The sequence below is a fragment of the Cetorhinus maximus genome, chromosome 21 (assembly GCF_964194155.1).
Source record: "Cetorhinus maximus chromosome 21, sCetMax3.hap1.1, whole genome shotgun sequence".
Classification (NCBI taxonomy): domain Eukaryota; kingdom Metazoa; phylum Chordata; class Chondrichthyes; order Lamniformes; family Cetorhinidae; genus Cetorhinus; species Cetorhinus maximus.
In genome coordinates, this window is record NC_135899.1 from 82,105,007 (window position 1) to 82,118,926 (window position 13,920).

Genomic DNA, 13,920 nt, shown 5'->3' on the forward strand with positions numbered 1-13,920 from the left:
TCCAGTTAAGAGGCTCAAAAGAATCCAGATGGATTGGAGGAAGAAGAGAGAAAGTTATGCAAAAAGCAGCTGATCTAACTGTGAATGTAAAATTAAACTACATCAGGAAACTTCACTTATTTTGCATAAACCAATGCAAAGCCCTCAATAGTTACATTACAAAGAACACTGGGAGGGTGCGAAAGTAAGTAGAAAGGACAAAGTCAACATGGGTCAGACCCTGGACAGCAAAACCTATATACACACTTGCATTTTTATATTAGATTTGCCCATCACCTGTAGGGGTAAATGACTTTTTTTTAAAAAAAAAGGCTCTAAGTTTCTGTGAATACTTCCAAATGTTTGCAATTCTTAAGAAATGTTTGCTTTTTTCTTCCACTGTCGCCCTCGCCAATCTTCCTTCAGAGGCAGTAAGAGTGAAATGTTAACTGCTCCCATTGGGGAAAGTGGTTTTTAAAAATGCTTTGTATGGTCCTTGAAAATTTCTATAGTCAGTAGAATAAAAAAAAAACAAGTGAAACCATACTGCACTGGGGAGGGAGGTGGTGCTAGCTCTTTAGAGATAGAGGAACACAGGTAGCAGTTAGGTTGGGCTTCCAGAGAGGGCAAACAGGTGAAGTGAAACAAGATGTAAATGCAATTACAAGTTCAGGACTCAAGCTTGAATTTATTTACCTCCCAGTGGCCTGAACTGAAAGTGTTTGGCTAACGCTTCAGGATAAAAAATGTACAAACCAAGACTTGAATGCTTCCCTAAGCCCTTTCCTGTATGATCTGCTCCCAGAAGATAACCAAAAGCTGACAAGTAACCATCTGACTTTGAGTGCTATTAGACCATCACCCCATTGCTCGATTGCAGCTGTGAAAAAGACACAATGCTGATGGTCAGGGGAGGGAAATTATACTTCATTGGCCCACTGCATTGTTAAGTAGTTAGGTTTGTTGATTTTAAGCCATACAAGTAATGTTAAAGTTTATAATGTTGATTGAATTATAACTTGTAGACAGTAACTTGGAAATAGGAAAAATCCAACAGCCAAAAGTTGGAGCTTGTCACCTGCTCTACAAGAACACAGGAATTAGGAGCACAAGTGGCCATTTGGCCCCTCAAGCCTGTTCCGCCATGATCATGGCTGATCGGATTGTGGCCTCAACTCCACCTACCTGTCTGCCCACATAACTCTCGACTCCCTTGTTGATCAAAAACCTAACTACCTCAGCCTTGAGTATAATCCCAAGGGCCCAAATTCTCCTTCCCATTCTCTGATGCATTCAGGAGATCCATCATCTTAAAATAAAATCAGGTTTGCCTGCATGTCACAGATGATCTCACATATGCAGCATGTTCTTATCCAGGCTATGGTGGCAGTCAGAGATGAATTACTGCTGCTTCTGCCTGGAGACAAGGCTGGCTAATCTTCGAAAGAAAATCCACGGTTCAGATGCTGTGCATAGACAAGTGGCACTGCTTTACACTACCTGATAAATTTGCAGGTTATAAAGTTAAATAGACTCCAGGGGAAATAAGATGCCATTCAGCCTCTATACTGCATTTTTGCTAACTTGTGGCAGCTGTGCTGTAAACTGGAAGTGATGGACAGATTTTCTACAAAGCAAGCACTCACCTCTACCCACCCCCCTCCCCTCCAAAAAGGAAAAGTAATTGGCAAACTTACTAGAACTAAATCAATAGCCAGTGCATTTCAGCCCCCTCATTTTAGAAGATGTTAACAAGAAGGATGTTGTTGGTGCTTGGTTTCATCAATATTTTGTTCTGGATTATGCAATCCATTCACAAAATGCATCCTTGGTTCCAAAGGACTACATAAGCATACATGCACATAAATGCAGATCCTAGCTTTACAATATATATATTGTGGAAACTACAGTCAACATTTGCAATGTGCATTTTCTCATGCACATTCAACACAGTTAACACTATCCAATCCTCAAATAGAGCAGATTAAGACAACAGATGGATAAAATATAACAGCTGTTCCAACCAAAACATCTGGTGTGTTCTCCCATAAAGACACACTAAGCCCGCCTTAATACTCCAAGTCATTGTTGAACATTCACAGGATGTGTGGCAGTGAAGTCAGCCATATCATCCAAATGGTACAGGGCAGTTTTACTTGCTGGTTCAACCAACGACAGCAAAATTAAAAATTCTCAAGAGCTCATGGGAAAAGTAACATGATCAGTGAGTACCCAGGACACTTAAATTGTGTTGAGCCCACATATTATACATTCATATAAGACATCGTATTAGTAATGTAGAACAGGTTTCTAAATGGACAAGCTATTAAGAGTTACACAACACCGGGTTAGAGAGATTAGAAGGCTCCAAGTCTGCTTAACTGATGTCAGGTAAGGCCACTAAAGGAAGATGCAATTCAGAAAGCCATAGAAATGACAGTACTGATGGAGGCCATTCTAGCCTTCATCAGGCCTCTTTGCTCGAGCTTGCCAGTTAATCCCACTCCCTTCATCTTTCTCCCTAGGCCTCTGTATTTATCCAATTCCATTTTAAATGTCACTATTGAATCTATTTCCACCACCCTTTCAGACAGTGCATGCCAAACCACAGCTTATTCTGTTAAAACAAACTTCATGTCGCCTCTAATTTTTTGCCATTTACCTTAAACGTGTCCTCCAATTACTAACCCTTCTGCCACATGAAACAGTTTTCTCATTTACTATACTAAAATAGTCCGCAATTTGGAGCATCTCTAGCAAATATTCTCTTATCCTTTTCTGTTCTAAAGAAAAAAATCTCCAGGCTCTCCATATAACTGAAGTCCCTCATCCCTGGCAGCAAACCCACAAGCCTGGGGCCCAAGTTTTAAATCTTACAATTTGTCTAAGTGCAAGTAGCTAAGCCATAAAGACTATAAAGATCAGATCATTAGCTGGTCAGATCTCTACAATATGCATTGCAGCAACATACCCAGGTTCCTTTGACAGCACCTACCAACCCACAACCAGCACAACCTAGGAGGAAGGCAGCAGGTGTATGGAACCACCACCACCTGCAATTTCTCTCTCCAAGTCACACACCATCCTCACTTGGAACTATATTGTCACTCCTTCACTGTCACTAGGTCAAAGTCCTTGAACTCCTTCCCTAACACTGTAGGTTATACAACATGGCCTGCAGTGGCTCAAAAGGCAGCTTACCAGAAACTTCAAGGGCAATGAATGCTGCCTTGTATCAACGCTCACATCCCATGGGCACAAACAACCAATTCCCCGAAAATCAGCACAGATTTGCAAACACCTAACCAGAAGATCTCCCCTCGCCACTACTTCCAAAATGTGTATATCATATCCCATGAAGCATAGAAAGAAAAATTTGAAAATTCTATTACTCCTCTAACCCCATTTCTGTTCTGCCTCGTGCAGAATGTGGAAGTCTCAATGTAGTACTAAAATATTTGGACTAATAAAGCTAATTAATGTATTTCTACTCCCTTGTTTTCAGTTAAGGATGCAAAAAGCCAACATTTAAGTGCACTGCAAATTGTTTATGCAACAATGGGAGCATTTCTTCATACTGGCTGAAATAAATATCTAAAATTACTCTGCCCATTACAATTCATGGATCATTTACACATCTTAACCTCAATTATTCAATTAGGACAATTTTTCATGGCATTCTGAAGCTAGGTGTTCAAACAGGTTATTTCGTTGACTATTAGGTTGTGGTAGCAGACCTCTACCCTAATTGACCATAAGTCTGTTATTTTAGAACTTTAGTGCAATGAGTCAGATCAGGTCAACAAGGTTAAGAGAAAAATTTTAGGTTAAAAGCCTGTGTGAATTATTGTGGGACCTTTACACCAGACATAAACAAGGATCAGGTCTACAGTATTTCTGTAAAAGCTTACAAATTTAGTTTGCTTGTGTTACAGACAAACATTCAAAGCAATTTACAACCAAAACTACCACCACCATCCACAAGTGCTAAACTTACTTCCTCCTCTCCACCTTTCAGTGACCAGCACAAACTTGAACTGGAACACTAGCGCACTTAGCAAAAGTTACCACTTCCATTTATTCCTTATCTCCTGAAAACACAACTCTCACTGGTACCAGCTTCCAAGTTCGAGAGAGTTTATGAACGGAGGCCTGTTTGGGGGAGGTGGACAAGAGGTAGAGAAAGATCAAAGAGGGAAAGGAAGTAAAGGAGGAAGAGGAGAAGAGGAGCTGGGAAAGAGGAGAGATGGGAAACAGATGGGGTAAGAGATGAAGCAGCCTAATTATAATCTCACCTTGCAAACAGGCAAAACTGCGGCACAACATATTCCTTTTCTCAAATATACTGAGGCGGATGTATGGGCAATTACTGCCGTCTGTTAAAATTGACTAAGTGCACAACCTGTGACCAAGGCAATGGCCTTCTAAGCACACTGTTCACTTACTGAATCAAGTGGTTGAGAGTGTACTACTGCAGGTGCAACAACTTGCATTTATTTCGCTCATGTAACACAGTAAAACATCCTAAGGCATTTTAAAGGAACATTTAGACAAAATTTGACATCAAGCCTCAATGAAATATTAAGTTTAGTCAGGGAGGCAGCTTTTAAGGAGCATCTTAAAGGAGAAAGAAGCATAGGTTTAGGTGAAGTCAATTTTTTATCTTGGGCTCATTTCAAATGAGGATACAAAATTCACATAAAATCCAAATAATTGTAATACTAAGGGAGGGCCAAATCTTCCAGTCTCCAAATCGTCAGACACCTGACACATGTCCAAAGATGCGTGTCAGAACCCTGTGGAAGTCCTGACACACAAACCCAAATGAGAACAGCCCAGAAGTTTCAACTTCTGTTAGACAATTCTCCTGCTTCCCAGGATCTTCCACGAATGTCTCCAAGTCAAGGGTAAAGAGTCAAAAACTTCGGACAATCTGGATAATTCCAAAACTGACCCACCCTGATCACCCCTTCCAACCCGACTCCATTCCACGAGTTCCCAAATGGATGACTGTGCATTCCTGGGAAAGCTGGGCTCAGAAGACCCCAGAAGTGCACAGCAGCATCGAGTCAGGGAATTTATGAGCAGCAGCAGCAGCAGCCACCAGACGATCGGTGCTGCTGCTTGGAAGATTGGGGCCATCGTTGATAATATCTCTAATCAGTTCAAGGTCAAAGGTGACAATGAGTTTTGAGCCTAAAACGACAGGCAGAGTCAGTGGGAAGAAAGGCTGTTTTATATTTTATTAGTTTTGTTACAACCTCTCTCTGAACTGTGCATTAAGGTACAATTGCTTTGTAACTGGGGATTAAAGAACCACATTGTACTATTTATTTTTAGTTCTCCCAGGTACAAGTCTCAAAACCCCTCATCAAATCAGAATAGCCGCAAGTAATTCAGTCAGCACTCAATTTGATTCCAGGATTCTTCTGCAATATCTAGGTCAAACTGTACATTAATTTTGCTACAACAATTAAGTTTCAAAGTAATCTGAACCAGTCTATTGGTATATTCAGTACTGTGCATCTTGAAAATTAGTTTTTATTGCAAGAAAGCTCCTCCAGATCCAATTATGTGGCATAGTTCAATACTCCAGGCCTTAAGGTGATCAATCCTTCAATACGAGGAAGAACCAGTCAAACGCCAGATTTTTCCAGGCTATATACAACTTTGCATCTCTGGCATTCAACCAGTTTCTCTTCCCCTCTCCCCAAAACTGTCAATTCTTACTCAGGGTGCAGCTCTTCAGGCACAGTTTGGAGCAGGAATCAAGTCTGACTTTCAAGCTGTGTGGGTCAACTGAAAAAGATCAAGTATAATACTGGTTGGGAAATTAACATGAACTGTTCACTGAAAACTGGCTCCAATTTGAACAAAATGGAAACATGAACAAAATGATGCCAAACAGCTATTTTCCTGGTAGTTTTAAAGCAAACAGCTCAAAATTCTAAGAAACACTAACTCACTGAAGCCATGTCTGATGACTTCTCTGGGATTAATACATCAGTTTTAAGTAATGCTGTATGCAGTTTAGAAATTGTATGCACAAATCTAATGATGAAAAAGTTAATAGTCTGTCACTAAAAGCACATGGAAAGTTTCTAAACTTGAACTTTAGTAATTATATAAAGTATTATATAAAGGGATCATCTTTGGAAAAACTGCCTTGCAGATATTACAAATGTATTTAAATGTACTTATTATTAACCAGAAATGACGTATATGAATTGGGAAAGGATTATTTCTTAAGCAGTTACTTTTAAAAAAAAAAATCAAAATTGCGTATTCTTAAAGCCTAAAAGACAATTGTGGAGAAATTCCACAAGTTAGAGATTTTTTTGATTCTGTTTCAGGAGAAAGCTTGATGCAAAATAACAAAAATGGATACACACAGGAAGAAACAGGGCACCAAATTCAGATTTGAAACAGGGTTGCCCAGAATCAAATTGATTAGAATATGCCTTTATTTGAACTAATATTAAGGTAGAACTCAATGCTCAGCCCAAAATTAAAACCAAAGCAAACTGGAGTTATGCGTGAATAAAACAATTCTAATTTGAACACTAGTGAACTTCCTTCATTCCAGGTTAGAAACAATTTACATATATTTATGTAGTGCCTTTAATGTAACAAAGGCCCAAAGGCAGTTCACAGGGACATTATAAATATGGCACTGTAACACAGAAGGTGACATAGGTTAGATGACCTCAAAAGCTTGGCCAAAGAGGTAGGCCTTAAGGAGTGTCTTAAAGGAGGAAAGCAAGACAGAGAGGCAGGGGTATAGGAAGAGTATTCTAGAGCTTGGGGCCGAGGCAACCGAAGACACAGCCACAAATGGAGGTGCAGTTAAAATCAAGGATACACAGGACACCAGAATTAGTGTGCAGATATCTCAGAGGATTGAGGGGCTGGAGGAGATTACAGAAAGAGAGGGAGGGGCAAGGTCATGGAGAGATGTGAAAACAAGGTTGGGAAGTTTAAAAATCATGTTGTTTGGCCAGAAGCCAACCTAGGTCAGAGCACAGGGATGACAGGGAACAGGCCTTGCTGTAAAAGACAGACATGGGCAACAGTTTTGGATGACGAGTTTGAAGGGTTGAATGTGGGAGGCCAACCAGGAGTGCGTCGCAACAGCCAAATCTAGGAGGTAGCAAAGAATTAGTTGAGGATTTTAGCCGATGAGCTGAGACAAGGGGGAAGCTGAGCCATGCTACAAATAGGTCTAAGTGATGGCACAAAAATAAGGTCGGAAACTCATCTCAGGAGAAAATGTGACACCAAGGTTGTGGACAGATTGGCTTAGTCTCAGATTGTTGCCAGGGCAAGGGATGGAGTTGGTAGCTAAGGAACGAAGTTTGGAATGGGGACTGAAAACAAAGGCTTCAGTCTTCCCAATATTGAGCTGGAGGAAATTTCCACTCATCAATTACAGGATGTCGCATAAGCAGTATGATAATTTTAGCGACAGTGGAGAGGTCAAGAGAGGTGCGGTGAGGTGGAGCTGGGCATCAGTGCACGTGTGAAAACTAATGCTGTGCCTTTGCATGATGTCACCGAGGGGCAGCATATAGATGAAAAATGCAGGTGACAACTAGTGCTGGGATTATATACACAAATTTAAAAAAAGTCAGGTAGGTACTGCATTCTATACACACCTCAACCTGGGTGCAACTTTTCCCCTTCACACTAAGGCTACTAACAATACTTTGGATAGAGTAGCCTGGCAAACATAACATGCAGTGCTTACCAGGCACATTCACCAGTGTTCTTGGTCTCTTTTTAGAATGGACGAATGCCCTCATTGCACGTGGAGAGAAACTCTTTCGAGTTATCAGCAGCCACAGATTGCAACTCTTTCGAGTACAATCACAGTTCTTGGTTTCCGGGAGTGGGACATGAACCCACAACCCTCTGATTCAAAGGCGAGGGTGCTATGAACTGAGCCACAGCTGATACCTCGCACGTGGAGAGAATGAGAACTTCCTATTTGTGCATCGAGGTTGAATGAAGGAAGCAATGAAATCGCTAATTAAATCTGGTATGCATCTCACTACAATGATACATTAGATTGCCCCATTTAGCCTAACACAGGTGACAAGGATGGAGAATCAATTTTTTATGGTTAAAAAAAGTGGAGATCAATCTCCATCCTAGTTTCTTCAAAGTGCATATCTTTATTACTGCTTTTGGAATAGTTTATAAGAGGTGGGTCATCAAGGAAAGCTCAGGCTATCAATTCATCATTGGGTTTTGAAAGGTGGTCTCCTTTGGCTGTCATTTATAGAGCTTTGGAAAATTACAACTAAAAACATCAACAGATTTAAAATTTGAATCTTTTAGCTTCTGTCCACTAATGTTTAAGCATTGTGCAAAAAGGCTTAGTGATAATTTTATTTGCAATAGTACAAGTTGCATCATCAGATTTTAAAACATGAAACTCAAATTATGGACTTTAGTGGCTGCTTGAACAATCTGAGGCCAAGGATAATAAGGTTGCAAGCCTTTTGGAATCCAAAATTCAGCAGTCATTATCCAGCAGTGAAAAACTTCTGACATTACCCAAAGTCTGATCCTTGGTTGGAATTCAAACCAAATCTTCAGTCAATTTCCAAATCAACTTATTAAAAAGATTAAGTGAGTTTCAATGCTTTGGTAAATTTATTCAATGTCTGGGTCAAACTCTGGGAACTCCCTACCGAATTGCACTCAGCACCTTCACCACATGGGCTTGCAGCACTTCAAGAAGGTGGCTCACTTCCACCTTAAAGGGGCAATAGGTGACAGGCAATAAATGCTGGTCTTGCCAATGGTGCCCAGATTCCCAAAACAAATTTAAAAAAAAGATTTATTCATCAAGGCTTCAATTTTGATTCTTGGGCTATACTGTGAGTGCTATCTTGGCCAGTGCAGCAGCTGGGGCACAATTGGTTTGGTGCTTTAGAGATCGGGTGGAGTACAGCCAGTGCTGTCAGAAAGGCAGTTCTAGGATTGTTATCCATGATTAATATATGGCAATATATTTCCAAGTCAGGACAGTGTGCAACTTTGAGGGAAATTTGCAGGTGGTGGTGCTGCATGAGGCGATAGAGATCACAGGTTTTGAATGTGCCACTGAATAAGCCTTGACGAGTTGCTGCAGTATTTCTATGTGGCACACACTGCACCAGAGTTCTGGCAGTGGAGGGGAGTGAACGGTTAAAGGTATGATTCTATGATTATGACTATGTTAGGCAGTTGGCTGACTAGTCTGTGGGTCAGCACTCCCACTTTTGGTAAAATTCCCAGATGTTAGTGAGGATGGCTTTGTGGAGCGACTGGGCTGGGTGTGCCATTGTCACGTCTAGGTGGCTGATATGAGGTGGTCCATCCAGTTCTCTCTTTAGACTTCCTTGTAGTGGTTTGGTACAACTGACTCACTTGCTAGGCTGCTTCAGAGGGTAGTTAAGAGTCATCCACAGCACTGTTGGTCTAAAGTTGTATATTTTCTTCTGTAAAGTACATTAGTGAACCTGGTGGGCTTTACACAAATCCAGTACTTTCATAGTCACCATTAGTGACACTAACTTTTAGTTATAGATTTATTTAATTAACTGAATTTAAATTCTCTAGCTGTTGTGGTGGGATTTAAACTCATGTCCCTGAATCATTAGTCTAGGTTTCTGGATTACTAGTGCAGCTAAATAACCACCATGTTACCTTTCTCTAATTACCAAAGTTTCTAATTAAGGTTAGTGCAAATTTCAACAAGGACCTGAGCTAATCAGTTAACTGACTAATGTTTAACATTCAATCAAACTTTCAATCACCTCTCAATTTCTTTCCTAACAGTGTTTATTTTCTAAACATCTACTGATAAAGCACCACAGCACATTCTCGCGTTATGAGTGCTTTATAAATTAGATACTTCATGGCTCTGGGCACTCAGGTGTAGGAAAAAACCAAAGTCAATTGGCACTTATTACATCTGCCAGTGAGCATTTCAATCAATCTCTGCAAAGGATTCAACACCAAAAGTATTTCAAGTGTTGCAATTGTAACTGTGCAGCAAGATATTTTCAATCCCATGAACATCCCCATAACCTAGGCGGAACTACAATAAGTCCCCGTTTAACGCTGTTTCGCTTTGATGTTGGTAAGTTAATAGGGCCTGTAAGCTCATTCAGTCACAAGATCAGTTTTGACGTAATTGCCTGAGACACCCAATTGGCACCATTTGAGACACCCCCCCCCCCCCCCCCCCCCCCTCTGAACCTCCGAGTTGCGGCTCTCCCCTCCATGGCCTCCTCCCCAGTCCCCGACCCACCATCTGGCTGAACATCACATTCCCCGATTCACCCTCTTGCTGCTTCCCTTTCCCGGCACTGCACTCCCGTTTGAAGATCTAGATCTGATCCAAAGCCGGAGCTCCAATGTTGTGGAAGTGCGAGTCCTGACTGTGCAGGAGTACCAAGCTGGGGCTGCTACAATCTCATGTTTTCTAGCATTTAAAAATAAAAACACGGGATTGTAGCAGCCCCAAGTCGGCACTCGCACTTCCACAACATCGAAGTTCCGGTTTCAGACCTGACCTGGGTCTTCTCTTTCCTGGAACTGTGTCCCAGTTTGAAATGGCAAGAGGGGCGAGTCAGGAATGGGGAGGTTTGGCCAAAGCGTGGGGAGGAGGGGTGGAGGCTGCATCTCGGAAGGGGTCACAGAGGCCACAGCTCAGTGTTGGAGAGGGAGAGGATCTGCAGCAACCAGGAGGATCAGGGTATGGGGTGTTTGGGAAGCAGGATCCGTGGCAAACAGGAGGTACTGTAAGTATAAAGTTAAATTTTATTTTTATATTTTTAAACTTTAACTTTAAAAATTATTTCATTTATCAAGGTAGGAATTTAGCAATGTAGAATATTTCAATTTAAGAGGCAGAATGTTGTGTTTTTTTCTGATAAGCAATGTCCTATACGACCTAACTACAATTTTAATTAAAATTGATTCGTATGAGAACCAATGTTTCACTTAAAGTCGTGATTTTCAGGAACACAACCACAACTTTAAGTATGGGCTTTCTGTACTAATATAATGCAAATTGATTTAGAATGGTGGGTAGTTTAAGGCTGTCAGTCCATTTCCAATAGGATCTGGTTTGAAGCAACTGGAACTCTTAGCTTGGGCTACTTACATCAGGAGGTCGTAACTAATTGTGTGCAGCTTAAGAGGATTCCTTGTACCTGTAGCAGTTTTAATAATTATAAATTATTGCACGGGTATTTGTACACCAGTAAAATCCTCAATTAGAAATCGCAGCATTTCAAGTGTTAGCACAGCTAGTCATTTCCAAAGTTACTCTGCAGATTTCCAGAATAAATTCAGTGCATGAAGCTTAAATTCAGTGCATAAGCTCAAAGTTTATCTTTTCGAAGGTTAAATAAATGCCTTAAACGCAGGGGTGTGGTAATGAAGCTAAGGCAAAGAGACATGAACTTTGCAGTCAATTAAATGCAAGCTCCCAAAATTATTTGAAAAATCATATTGCAACTGAAGTTAAATTGGAATTTTTTTAAAAACAGGTTTTTACAACACTATAGGATGAAGTCCATTAGCCACCTGCTCAAGTATTTATATGTACTACACAGTCACATCCAGCAGAACTTGGGAGTTATCACAGCTACCATCATTGCATCTGAAGCGTCCTAAAATCCTTAAATGTTTTGTTTAGCCTCAGTACCTGGTGGCCTTTGCTATTCCCAATGCTCACACTGGAGCAGCAAGTCAATTGAGGCAAAGCACATTTCAACTCTAGCATTAGAAATGACAGCCACAAGATAGTTTTTTTTTAAGCATATAAAGTTAAATACACTGAACAGGGGCTATATTTTTAGACAAATAGTCAGGGACATTGTAAATGTGGGGCAGGGGGTTTGAAATTCTATAACCATTACTTTACATCAGTATTAATCCACTATTAGAATAGCATAACTCCCACATTACAGGGTTGCAAGTGTCAGTCCTCTTATAAAATTTAAAAAACAATTATTGAAGTCAACATAATGGATTAAAACCACAAGTTCAAAAGTCAAATGTGGGCTAAGTGGAAAACTGGCAACACAGTAATGTGTATTTGGCTAGTAAGCCAATGCTTTAATTAAATCAGACTTATTTTTACTCATCTCATTTGGATGCTAATTGGCTGCCACGTTACAACAGTCATTACATTTCAAAAGTACTTCATTTGCTGGAAAATGCTTGGGATGCCCCAAGGTGGTGAATAGACATACAGAAATACAAGTCTTTCTTTTCATCCAGAAAATAGAGAGAGAGAGAGGAGGATTGTATTGTCTAATGGCAATGTTACAGTAATGACTTGGTAAAAGTCATCTCAACAGACAGATGATTCTATAATTCTATTCTATAATTCTCAGTCCTGCAGATCAGCAAATACACATCAATATTTTGACTCATCGGTTACAAATAAACCAGGACTCAAAAGTATAATATAATAAAATTAGAATCTGTGTTCAAAGAATTATTAGTATTTTTAATCCCTTGTTTCCAGTTTATGTTGCAACTCTACTCAGCTCTCAATGTTTTTCTACTCCCGGGTTAAAATTTATAACAAGCCTCTTTTTAAAAAAAAAATCATTGGAAAAGTTACTTATCGTTTCATAGTGTTTTAAATAATTGATGCTACCACATTAGGAGTTTATCATCACAGCATTAATCATCCACTTTTTACAAGAAACTTTCCCCATTTTCAATAGCATCAATTCGATCTGTTTTACAGAATTACTGCCCTACTAGGATTAGCAAATTCGTATCACCCACAACTTAACTATACCTATTAAGCAAAATTGCTTTTGGTCAAAACTAGTTATTCAGCAATACGCAAAATTTACATGTCACTTTATGTCACAACTTATCGAACATCTCTCTGACCAAACACTGAAGCTAGTTCAATTCTGTTATAACATGGAAAAACATTACTGATGCATGAAAGTGGTCTTCTTATAATACAAGAATGTTTGTTACAAGAATGAAATACAGCAACCCACTGTACAATAAATTTATTTAGCACCACTAAACTTAAAGGTAAAAGCATGGACAGGAAAATAAGAACTTAGTTTTTGTTAAACAGAAGGGATGTCAAATGGCACATTGAGCTTGTGTACCATCATGGTGTGCCAGCTGGGTAGAATGTAAGGGTATGCCAATTCCAATGTTTGGAGACTTCAAGGATCAAACGGGGGTATTGTTCAATTGGCAGAAAAAGGTGATTCCACATTAGGAGCAAAATCAGATGAAGCAAATCTGTTCCCATCTCATGGATTTTGAAAAAAGCTGCTTTGAATAAAAGTACAAATCAAGGTTTGTAAAAAATAACCTGCAGGAAGACGTCAGGTGTGTGTCACCAGGCAGTTAAAAGGGCATCAGGCCAGAAATAGTAAATGACACATAGCAGGTGGTCCAATGTGCTTCAAATGAAACTTAAAAGTAAAAAATATTAGATATCCTGTCTTATGCGTTACCAAACAATGGTAAGTTTATTTTTAAAAGAAGTAAATTAAATGGTCAAGGAATTACCGAAAAACAGCAGTTCAGATCTACATCTTGGTAGGGCATAAGTAATAATTTTTAAAAAAAACAAAACTTTAAAGATGGTCTGTGTACCATACTAGGCAACAGGCACTATTCCACTAAAGCAAAATACTGTAGATGCTGGAAATTTTTAATAACAGAAAATGCTTAAAATACCCAGCTGGCTGAGCAGTATTTGCGGGGAGAACAACAGAATGTTTCAGGTTGATGACCTTACATCAGAACTGGAAAAAATTAGAGATGCAACAGGTTTTAAGCAAGTACAAATGCAGGGAAAGAACAAAAGGGAAAGTCTGTGTTAGAATGGAAGGCAGGGAGCAGTGATTCAATGGCAAAAGACATGGTGGTGAAAGGTTGCAAAGGTAG

At 39.8% G+C, this 13,920-nt stretch overlaps 1 protein-coding gene across 13 annotated transcripts in view; it reads right to left on the minus strand.

The window, feature by feature from the left end:
- The window catches only part of LOC144696068 (KH domain-containing RNA-binding protein QKI-like), a 99,479-nt gene that overhangs the window by 15,190 nt on the left and 70,369 nt on the right, over positions 1 to 13,920 (minus strand). The window lies entirely within an intron of this gene.